The following is a 12,734-nucleotide window of genomic DNA, read 5'->3' on the forward strand; positions in this document are numbered from 1 at the left end:
ATAGCAGGAACTATTTTGTTCACAAATTTCATCTAGCTAATAGTGCCTGACACATAGCTGGTCTTCAGTAACTATTTGTTGAGTGAATAACTGAACCAATTTTAATTATCAATAAGTGGTTATTACTTTCTTGGTCATTTTGATTAGTTTTTATGTGGAATAGTATTATTCTTGTAAGACTCTAATAAGTCAGTTTGGTCAACTCTGGCTAATACAAATGTGTCCATTATCGTGTATCCATTTAAAGCAAAACAAACCCTTGCAGGTATTCCATTATTTTAATGTAAATATTACAAAAGAGTTTGTACTAAGTGATACCTAATAACCTGGGTGGTTAGTGGTGCTATTGCAAGACATATTTTTTTACATCTACAGTCTGTAGTAATTTCCATAAATGTTAGTGACTGATGCTCTTTTTAGCATATTTTTTTCATTCCTTTTAAGATCTGTTACTAAGGTGTAATAAGTATTAGCATGATAAGATGTCCTCCTAACTGCTCAGTCTTACTTGTTAGTCATGGTATTTTTCTTACAGTGTCCAAAAAGGTCTTAGGAAAACTGGTCTGTTTCATGTTTGAGTATTTATTTCTTCATGAGCTGGTGGAGGACGGGGTTGGAGAAAGAGGCAGTGAAACTAGGAGAGTGTCATCCTTTGGCTGTAGTTCCAATTTCAGATAAATATATAGAGAAATTTAAAGTAGATGTGAGTTTATTTCTGAAGGAGAGACACTAGTAATACAAATTCTCACACTAAACAAAACAGTAACACAGCTGTGTGTATTTGCTTATTTAGCTGTGCTTACCATAGCATTTTGTGTATCTGCCTGTAACACCATTTCTCAGTGTCTGACTTTCCTCCCACACTGTGAGTTTCTCAGTTATAGACAGGCTCTCATTCCTCTTTGTTTCACCATCAAAAAGAAGAGTCCATAGTAGCCATTATGTTAAAGTTTGTAATTATGTTTACTCGTTATATTCCTTATAAATGATTTATACTTTTTAAAATTTGCCATGATGATTTTGAAAAATCATCTGGGGATTTTCTCTTTGGAATTATCTTGTATAATATTTTGTTGCCCTAAAAACTAAGGTATTTTTATTGTACCCTTTTTGCTTTTTTGTGTGTTTTTTAGTTTTTTGTACTAGGCATGAATTACTTTTGTAATTCAAATACAGATTTAAAAAGTCTAAAAACCATTCTTTATTACTTCATTATCTTACTTAATATTTGCTCCTAAATGGCATTACACAGCAAATACTTACTGAGTGCCTAGTAGGTTTAAGGTTCTATATTATGTATTTTGAGAAGTACTAAAAGAACATATATGCTATCTTTAGCAGAACCTCTGAAAATATGGTCTGGAACTCATCTGGACTATGTTTGTGTGAGTGTGTGTGGAGGATGGGGACAGGGGCTGGGGGGACAGTTGAAGAGATAAAAGAAATGCTATTCAGACCTTTTTTAATAATGTTAATCATGGTAGAAATAGTGACCCCATTGTGATCTTCTGTTACACTTATGTTATTTGGCATGTTGATGAACAAGTCCTTTTATATTTGTAGAAATAAAATGGAAAGAAGAAAAGAGCCATCATGGTTTCTAGGCAAAATGTTTTAAACAGAGGATTTGTAGATATTACTTGTAGATGTGTGCCAGTCTCTAGAACTGGCAGATACCTTGGCATACTTTGCTTAAGAACAATACATAACAGTCACAATCTGCTTATTCCATCTGTTGTCCGTGAGAGAATAATCCATTACACATAGTGATCAGGGTTATCAGGTTACATGTTGAGGGTTTTCTGATGCTTTCCCATGATGTTAAGAAATGTAAAACAAATCAAGCTGAAAGAAAATATGCTTAATTAGAACTAATGTAGTGGGCAGTCAAGTCTGAGATGTTTTTAAAATGCTATTATTCTTGATGGGCCATCAAGTGCAGCTTGAAATGAATTATAAGAATGGGAAAGACTCCCATGGACCATTGAACGTTGAAAGCAAGGTTGAAATGAGTAAACAAGTTAAATAATTAAAACACCTAAGAAAGTTGATGGTTTGGGGCTCAGTAATTTGAATTAATAGCAGAAGAGAATAATTTTGGAGGGGAAGACATCATTAAAATGCCAAAGAGTGAGATAAGCTAAATTTAGTCTGGGTATTTGGTTCTGAGGATTTAGAAAACAGGGCAAATCCTAGAAATGCCAATAAAGAAGAGGCCAATTAAACTGATCTTATAAACTGACTACAGTCATTTCAGATTAAGGGAGTTAATTCTTATATCATGCTTGGCTTTAAAGCCGGCTGCCTATGAAAATGTGTACTGTTTTAAACAGCACATTTATGAAGCTTTTGTGAGAGTGGACTCTCAGTCAATTCCCCTTCTCTGTTCTGGAAGTTTATTTACTGATTTATTAATTATTAATTAATTAATTAATTATTAATTATTTATTAATCACTGATATTGCTACTTCTTCAGAAAAGTATCATATCTCTGTGCCCATAGTAGATCAATTTGAAGTATTTCACTGTGGTTTTTTTAAATCTGAAGAGAAAACAATCCTTTTTTCCTGACCTTCTCAAATACATTTTCTTCCTTGTTAAAAGTCTAAAGGCAACAGAAATTAAAGCACAACAAACTGAGAACTTACCCTGAAATTCCACAATAATACATTATTGTTTTAATAGAGAGAGAGATTTCCCTGAATCTGGAGATTTCTTAGTTTTATTTTTGCTTTTTCTGCTTTTGGTTTTCATACTCTTTCCAATTTTATGTTATATATATGTATTTATTTATATATGTATATATATATGTATAAAATGATTCTGATATTTAAAAGCATTTCTTTAGTGAATCTCTTTTTTCATTTCACTTATTTTCCTTCATTTAATTTTTAGAATGAAATAATTTTTAATTTTGATTTGGCAGAGCAATGGGTCAACTGTAAAATTATATATTATTCTGTTTTAGTATAAATGTTATTATATTGTGGGATCACATTGTGCTTTATTTTTGTTTAACATTAAATTTCATACAACATGAATTATATATACATATATATATGTTTAATGCTACTGTTTAAAAAACTTTTTTTAAATGCCTTTTAGTGTTTCTAAGCATCTCGTATTAGTCACTTAACTTTTATTAATCATATGCAATTGCTTTCAACTATTGGCTATAATTCTTAAAAAATAAAAGTAAAATACTTAAAATGAATGAGAAAGAACACCTATAAATTATGAGACTGAACACCTGCTATTTAAACCGATGATAATCCCAGGTTGTGCAACCACTGTATTAATGTCTGATTGCTGCTATAACAGATTACCATTAATTTAGTGGCTTAAAACAGCACATTTATCTTAAAGCTCTGGAAGTCAGAGGTCGTAATGAGTGAAATGGGGGCAACATCAAGGTGTTGGCAGACCTCGTTCCTTCTGGAGGCTGTAGGGGAAAATCCCTTTCTTTGCCTTTTCCAGTTTTTAGAGGTTACCCATGCTTGGCTTTTGGCCCTTTTCCATCCCAACCTCTACTTCTGTTGTCACTTCTCCTTCTCTAACTCTAACCCTCCTGCCTTCCTCTTATAAGAACCCTTATGATTACATTGGACCCACCTGAATAATCCAATATAATCTCTCCATCTCAAGATCCTTTCATTCAATCACATCTGCAAAGCCCCCTTTACCACGTAAGGTAATATATTCACAGGTTCTGGGGATTAGCCACGCACATGTTTGAAAGTTCATTATTCTGTCTAACATAGTGACTTAAAAACTTGGTGATAGTGACCAATCAGTTTCTAGACTCAGGTTTTGCAAAACTAATTTCAGAATCTGTCTGTTTCAGAGTCTGCCTGCCTCACCTTATCTTATTAACTGTATTTTGACTCCTAACCTCTTTCAGTGGCTGGTAACCTAGACAGCCTTGTACTATTAATTGTATCTGGTTTTGGCTTCTTACATTTTGGGGGTCATGATGGCTAAAGTGGCAGGAAGAGACAGACACTGTCGCCAAACAGTAAATCTGCACATAAATGTCACAATATAAATATGAAGGCATAGTTATGAGTCTATTCAGTTGTGGCCCAAAGAACTCCAGAGGAGACAAGAGGACCCTCAGTGTCCGTGTGATCACTGGTTTATTCGGTGTGCCCCTGATTCCGTATCTTTCCCTGCCTAATCTCTCATAGTGTGAATCTGGCTCTGTATCTCTGGTCCCCTGATTACTAGTCTCACACAGAAATCCAGATATCTCTAACAGATTCCTATAAATTTCTTCACTGGCATAACTTGGGACAGTCATGAGTCTGTGCTGGCCCTGAGGATTATGTTTACATGCCATCACTTTAGTCACAGAATATTCCAGGGCTGCACTACAGATGCTGCTGCACCTGACCCTTGCTTAGAGAGAAAGGCCCACCGCTGACAGTGATGGACAAATGGCAAAAACTTTTGACAGTCCACGTCCAAGGTATGTTCTGAATGACAGGTACAGCACCCACTCCTTTCAGTTATTTTTGCTTCCCAAAAAGTCCATAGTTGCTGAGGAAGCCCTGCAAACTGCAAAGAGAGAAGAGTTCAAATCTTATAAGGATATGAAGTCTATATACCTTCTCCTGGAATAATTGGAAGTGATTATCTTAATTTACAAATTCATGGACTGTGTCCACGGGAAGATACAAGTTGAGGATGACTAAAGTTTATACAATATGGGGAAGGGAAGTTGTTATTAAAAAGAAGAATACAAAATACTTTTGCAAATTTTAAAAAAAAAATAGGATCATATCCAGTATTGGTAGAGCCTTTCTAAGAAGGACTGTACAGAAAATGAGGGGCTGTGACACTTACACCCCATTAGTTTGACAATCAATTTACCCCTGGATATTCATCTCCTGTTTACATAAAGTTAGAACCTTGCTTGCTCAGTATATAGTAGAAACTTATAACTCTTTACCAAATACCTTCTATGATCTTCCTTAATTTTTTTCTAGAGATGCCATCCATGACACCAGCATTACACTATTGCCTGAGGGTGCTACCGCTTCATGTTGCTACCAGCAGCAAAAGCAGACTCTTCCCTGCTCTTATCCCCCAATATATACAAGCCAAGGTAATTGTCAGCACCTCACCCAGAGAAATAAGCAAAGGGTGATTTCTTTAGGCACTAAGATAGCCAATGTTCACTGACATTTAAGCTAAATATTAGGCTCCACTCCCTAGCAAATGCCTACAATGTATAATTTAATGCTGACCTCAGAGTCACAGTTACTGACTGGGAGCCCTTTCAATTTCTGGGTTTCTGAAATAATTGATTATGCTGCCTCTTCACCGTTCTGCTCAAGAATTGGCCATAAGTGAAGATCACATGAAGATTAATGCAACATTAACACCTTAATGTAATAGGTTTTGAAGCAACCGATTTAGTATGTGTTTAATTATATAGATGAAGAAACTATTATATCACCTTTTTTGAAATCAATGTCTTGTATGTTTTCACATATGCTTCTATGATAAAATACCTAGAAATTTTGGATAAAATGCAACAAGCGTAGTTTTGAATATATAAGCTGTGCTTGTGAGATAATAAAAGAAATTCTTAAAGGCAAAAGAAAAGAAAAACAAAGAAACAAAAGATGATTTCTTTTACAATTGGATGTGTTTTTATGCTTTAAATGGCTTGGATAAGTTTAAAATTAAAAGCAGCTGGAAAAGAATTCGTAGTTTTAGGAACAGAGCATCATTTTTTCCTGAATCTATAATTTAAGAAAAAGATTTCTAGCTTCCTTTAGGCCTTAATTTCTCCTCTTTTATCCTCCTGTTTTGTAATCCTGAAGGTCTTTAAATGTAGTAATGCTTATTATCACTCCTTGATTGCAGTTCTGTGATTACTTTGTGGAAGTAGAAGCCTCATTCTATTTACAAGGCAATGGAGGATACAGGAAGGTATCTATGTTCAGTAAGAATGAAAAAACAAAACAAAACAAAACACCCTGCTTCCTACTCAACTCTCCACTCATGCTACAGAAACTTGCAGAAGCAAAAAACAGTGATAATAAGATCTATTTTAGAGCCACGGAGGAGAGCGCAGCCACAGGGGTGCGGAGGGCAAAGCGGAGAGATTCCCGCACAGAGGAGCGGTGCCGACCAGCACTCACCAGCCCGAGAGGCTTGTCTGCTCAGCCGCCGGGGCGGGCGGGGGCTGGGAGCTGAGGCTCGGGCTTCGGTGCTAGCCGGGAGGGAGTCCGGGAAAAAGACTGCAGCTGCCAAAGAGGCAAGAGAATTTTTCTTGCCTCTTTGTTTCGCGGCGCGCAAGGAGAGGGGATTCAGAGCGCCGCCTAAACGAGCTCCAGAGACGGGCGCGAGCCGCGGCTATCAGCGCGGATCCCACAGCAACAGGGGCGCAGAGGGAAAAACGGAGAGATTCCCGCACAGAGGCTCGGCGCCGAGCAGCACTCACCAGCCCGAGGGGCTTGTCTGCTCACCCGCCGGGGAGGGCGGGGGCTGGGAGCTGAGGCGCGGGCTTCGGTCGGATCGCAGGGAGAGGACTGGGGTTGGCGGCGTGAACACAGCCTGAAGGGGCTAGCGCACCACAACTAGCCGGGAGGGTGCCCGAGAAAAAGTCTGCAGCTGCCGAAGAGGCAAGCGACTTTTTCTTGCCTCTTTGTTTCGCGGCGTGCAAGGAGAGGGGATTCAGAGCGCTACTTAAACGAACTACAGAGACGGGCGCGAGCCGCGGCTATCAGCGCAGACCCCAGAGATGGGCATGAGACGCTAAGGCTGCTGCTGCCGCCACCAAAAAGCCTGTGGGCGAGCACAGGTCATTCTCCACACCGCCCCTCCCGGGAGCCTGTGCAGCCTGCCACGGCCAGGCTCCTGTAATCTGGGGACAACTTCCCCGGGAGAGCGCACGGCGCGCCTCAGGCTGCTGCAACGTCACGCCGGCTTCTGCCGCCGCAGGCTCGCCCCGCCTCCTCCGTACCGCTCCCTCCCCCTGGCCTGACTGAGCCAGAGCCCCCGAAGCAGCTGCTCCTTTAACCCCGTCCTGTCTGGGCGGCGAACAGACGCCCTCAGGCGACCTACGTGCAGAGGCGGGTCCAAATCCAAAGCTGAACCCCGGGAGCTGTACGAACAAAGAAGAGAAAGGGAAATCTCTCCCAGTAGCCTCAGAAGCAGCGGATTAAAGCTCCACAAACAACTTGATGTGCCTGCATCTGTCGAATACCTGAATAGACAACGAATCATCCCAAATTTAGGAGGTGGACTTTGGGAGCAGGATATATTAATTTTTCCCCTTTTCCTTTTTTTGTGAGTGTATATGTGTATGCTTTTGGGTGAGATTTTGTCTGTATAGCTTTGCTCTCACCCTTAGTCCTAGGGTTAGGTCCGTCCGGTTTTTTTTTTTGTTTTTTTTTTCTTGCTTAAAAAAATTTTTTTTCCCTAATAAATGTTTTCTTAATAATTTTTTACTTATTTTCTATTTTTAAAAAATTTAAAAAAGTTTTTAATAAGTTTTTCATATTTTTTATTTTAAAAAATTAAAAAAAATTTTTTCTTAAATTTTTTCTTAATAATTTTTTTCTTATTTTTAGTATAAAAAATTAATAAATCTATTTTTAAAAATTAAAAAATTTTTTTCTTAATAAATTTATTCTTAATAATTTTTTTCTTATTTTTTATTATAATTGCTTTATTTTATTTTATTTTATCCTCTTTCTTTCTTTCTTTCCATTTTTTCTCCCTTTTATTCTGAGCCGTGTGGATGAAAGGCTCTTGGTGCTCCAGCCAGGCATCAGGGCTGTGCCTCTGAGGTGGGAGAGCCAACTTCAGGACACTGGTCCACAAGAGACCTCCCAGCTCCACGTAATACCAAACGGCAAAAATCTCTCAGAGATCTCCATCTCACCATCAAGACCCAGCTTCACTCAACGACCAGCAAGCTACAGTGCTGGATACCCTATGCCAAACAACTAGCAAGACAGGAACACAGCCCCATCCATTAACAGAGAGACTGCCTAAAATCATAATAAGGCCACAGACACCCCAAAACACACCACCAGACGTGGACGAGCCCACCAGAAAGACAACATCCAGCCTCATCCACCAGAACACAGGCACTAGTTCCCTCCACCAGGAAACCTACACAACCCACTGAACCAACCTTAGCCACTGGGGACAGATACCAAAAACAACGGGAACTACGAACCTGTAGCCTGTGAAAAGGAGACCCCAAACACAGTAAGATAAGCAAAATGAGAAGACAGAAAAACACACAGCAGATGAAGGAGCAGGGTCAAAACACAGCAGACCTAACAAATGAAGAGGAAATAGGTAGTCTACCTGAAAAAGAATTCAGAATAATGATAGTAAGGATGATCCAAAATCTTGGAAATAGAATAGACAAAATGCAAGAAACATTTAACAAGGATGTAGAAGAACTAAAGAGGAACCAAGCAACGATGAAAAGCACAATAATATGGGAAAGGAAATAGTTAATCAAGTCCTGGAAGCACAGAGAGTCCCATACAGGATAAATCCAAGGAGAAACACGCCAAGACACATATTAATCAAACTACCAAAAATTAAATATAAAGAAAACATATTAAAAGCAGCAAGGGAAAAACAACAAATAACACACAAGGGCATCCCCATAAGGTTAACAGCTGATCTTTCAGCAGAAACTCTGCAAGCCAGAAGGGAGTGGCAGGATATACTTAAAGTGATGAAGGAGAAAAACCTACAACCAAGATTACTCTACCCAGCAAGGATCTCATTCAGATTTGATGGAGAAATTAAAACCTTTACAGACAAGCAAAAGCTGAGAGAGTTCAGCACCACCAAACCAGCTTTACAACAAATGCTAAAGGAACTTCTCTAGGCAAGAAACACAAGAGAAGGAAAACACCTACAATAACAAACCCAAAACATTTAAGAAAATGGGAATAGGAACATACATATCGATAATTACCTTAAATGTAAATGGATTAAATGCTCCCACCAAAAGACACAGACTGGCTGAATGGATACAAAAACAAGACCCATATATATGCTGTCTACAAGAGACCCACTTCAGACCTAGAGACACATACAGACTGAAAGTGAGGAGATGGAAAAAGATATTCCATGCAAATGGAAATCAAAAGAAAGCTGGAGTAGCAATTCTCATATCAGACAAAATAGACTTCAAAATAAAGACTATTACAAGAGACAAAGAAGGACACTATATAATGATCAAGGGATCGATCCAAGAGGAAGGTATAACAATTGTAAATATTTATGCACCCAACATAGGAGCACCTCAATACATAAGGCAAATACTAACAGCCATAAAAGGGGAAATCGACAGTAACACAATCATAGTAGGGGACTTTAACACCCCACTTTCACCAATGGACAGATCATCCAAAATGAAAATAAATAAGGAAACACAAGCTTTAAATGATACATTAAACAAGATGGACTTAATTGATATTTATAGGACATTCCACCCAAAAACAACAGAATACACATTTTTCTCAAGTGCTCATGGAACATTCTCCAGGATAGATCATATCTTGGGTCACAAATCAAGCCTTGGTAAATTTAAGAAAATTGAAATCGTATCAAGTATCTTTTCCGACCACAACGCTATGAGACTAGATATCAATTACAGGAAAAGATCTGTAAAAAATACAAACACGTGGAGGCTACACAATACACTACTTAATAACGAAGTGATCACTGAAGAAATCAAAAGGGAAATCAAAAAATACCTAGAAACAATTGACAATGGAGACACGACGACCCAAAACCTATGGGATGCAGCAAAAGCAGTTCTAAGAGGGAAGTTTATAGCAATACAAGCCTACATCAAGAAACAGGAAACATCTCGAATAAACAACCTAACCTTGCATCTTAAGCAATTAGAGAAAGAAGAACAAAAAAACCCCAAAGCTAGCAGAAGGAAAGAAATCATAAAGATCAGATCAGAAATAAATGGAAAAGAAATGAAGGAAACAATAGCAAAAATCAATGAAACTAAAAGCTGGTTCTTTGAGAAGATAAACAAAATTGATAAACCATTAGCCAGACTCATCAAGAGAAAAAGGGAGAAGACTCAAATCAATAGAATTAGAAATGAAAAAGGAGAAGTAACCACTGACACTGCAGAAATACAAACGATCATGAGAGATTACTACAAGCAACTCTATGCCAATAAAATGGACAACCTGGAAGAAATGGACAGATTCTTAGAAATGCACAACCTGCCGAGACTGAACCAGGAAGAAATAGAAAATATGAACAGACCAATCACAAGCACTGAAATTGAAACTGTGATTAAAAATCTTCCAACACACAAAAGCCCAGGACCAGATGGCTTCACAGGCGAATTCTATCAAACATTTAGAGAAGAGCTAACACCTATCCTTCTCAAACTCTTCCAAAATATTGCAGAGGGAGGAACACTCCCCAACTCATTCTACGAGGCCACCATCACCCTGATACCAAAACCAGACAAAGATGTCACAAAGAAAGAAAACTACAGGCCAATATCACTGATGAACATAGATGCAAAAATCCTCAACAAACTACTAGCAAACAGAATCCAACAGCACATTAAAAGGATTATACACCATGATCAAGTGGGGTTTATTCCAGGAATGCAAGGATTCTTCAATATACGCAAATCAATCAACGTGATACATCATATTAACAAATTGAAGGAGAAAAACCATATGATCATCTCAATAGATGCAGAGAAAGCTTTCGACAAAATTCAACACCCATTTATGATAAAAGTCCTGCAGAAAGTAGGCATAGAGGGAACTTTCCTCAACATAATAAAGGCCATATATGACAAACCCACAGCCAACATTGTCCTCAATGGTGAAAAACTGAAACCATTTCCACTAAGATCAGGAACAAGACAAGGTTGCCCACTCTCACCACTATTATTCAACATAGTTTTGGAAGTGTTAGCCACAGCAATCAGAGAAGAAAAAGAAATAAAAGGAATCCAAATCGGAAAAGAAGAAGTAAAGCTGTCACTGTTTGCAGATGACATGATACTATACATAGAGAATCCAAAAGATGCTACCAGAAAACTACTAGAGCTAATCAATGAATTTGGTAAAGTAGCAGGATACAAAATTAATGCACAGAAATCTCTTGCATTCCTGTATACTAATGATGAAAAATCTGAAAGTGAAATTAAGAAAACACTCCCGTTTACCATTGCAACAAAAAGAATAAAATACCTAGGAATAAACCTACCTAAGGAGACAAAAGACCTGTATGCAGAAAATTATAGGACACTGATGAAAGAAATTAAAGATGATACAAATAGATGGAGAGATATACCATGTTCTTGGATTGGAAGAATCAACATTGTGAAAATGACTCTGCTACCCAAAGCAATCTACAGATTCAATGCAATCCCTATCAAACTACCACTGGCATTTTTCACAGAACTAGAACAAAAAATTTCACAATTTGTATGGAAACACAAAAGACCCCGAATAGCCAAAGCAATCTTAAGAACGAAAAATGGAGCTGGAGGAATCAGGCTCCCTGACTTCAGACTATATTACAAAGCTACAGTAATCAAGACAGTTTGGTACTGGCACAAAAACAGAAATATAGATCAATGGAACAGGATAGAAAGCCCAGAGATAAGCCCACGCACATATGGTCACCTTATCTTTGATAAAGGAGGCAAGCATATACAGTGGAGAAAAGACAGCCTCTTCAATAAGTGGTGCTGGGAAAATTGGACAGGTACATGTAAAAGTATGAAATTAGAACACTCCCTGACACCATACACAAAAATAAACTCAAAATGGATTAAAGACCTAAGTGTAAGGCCAGACACTATCAAACTCTTAGAGGAAAACATAGGCAGAACACTCTATGACATAAATCACAGCAAGATCCTTTTTGACCCACCTCCTAGAGAAATGGAAATAAAAACACAAATAAACAAATGGGAACTAATGAAACTTCAAAGCTTTTGCACAGCAAAGGAAACAATAAACAAGACCAAAAGACAACCCTCAGAATGGGAGAAAATATTTGCAAATGAAGCAACTGACAAAGGATTAATCTCCAAGATTTACAAGCAGCTCATGCAGCTCAATAACAAAAAAACAAACAACCCAATCCAAAAATGGGCAGAAGACCTAAATAGACATTTCTCCAAAGAAGATATACAGATTGCCAACAGACACATGAAAGAATGCTCAACATCATTAATCATTAGAGAAATGCAAATCAAAACTACAATGAGGTATCATCTCACACCGGTCAGAATGGCCATCATCAAAAAATCTAGAAACAATAAATGCTGGAGAGCGTGTGGAGAAAAGGGAACACTCTTGCACTGTTGGTGGGAATGTAAATTGATACAGCCACTATGGAGAACAGTATGGAGGTTCCTTAAAAAACTAAAAATAGAACTACCATACGACCCAGCAATCCCACTACTGGGCATATACCCTGAGAAAACCATAATTCAGAAAGAGTCATGTACCAAAATATTCATTGCAGCTCTGTTTACAATAGCCAGGACATGGAAGCAACCTAGGTGTCCATCATCGGATGAATGGATAAAGAAGATGTGGCACATATATACAATGGAATATTACTCAGCCATAAAAAGAAATGAAATGGAGGTGTTTGTAATGAGGTGGATGGCGTTAGAGTCTGTCATACAGAGTGAAGTAAGTCAGAAAGAGGAAAAGAAATACAGTATGCTAACACAT

This window comes from Eubalaena glacialis, chromosome 11 (genome assembly GCF_028564815.1).
Source record: "Eubalaena glacialis isolate mEubGla1 chromosome 11, mEubGla1.1.hap2.+ XY, whole genome shotgun sequence".
NCBI lineage: Eukaryota > Metazoa > Chordata > Mammalia > Artiodactyla > Balaenidae > Eubalaena > Eubalaena glacialis.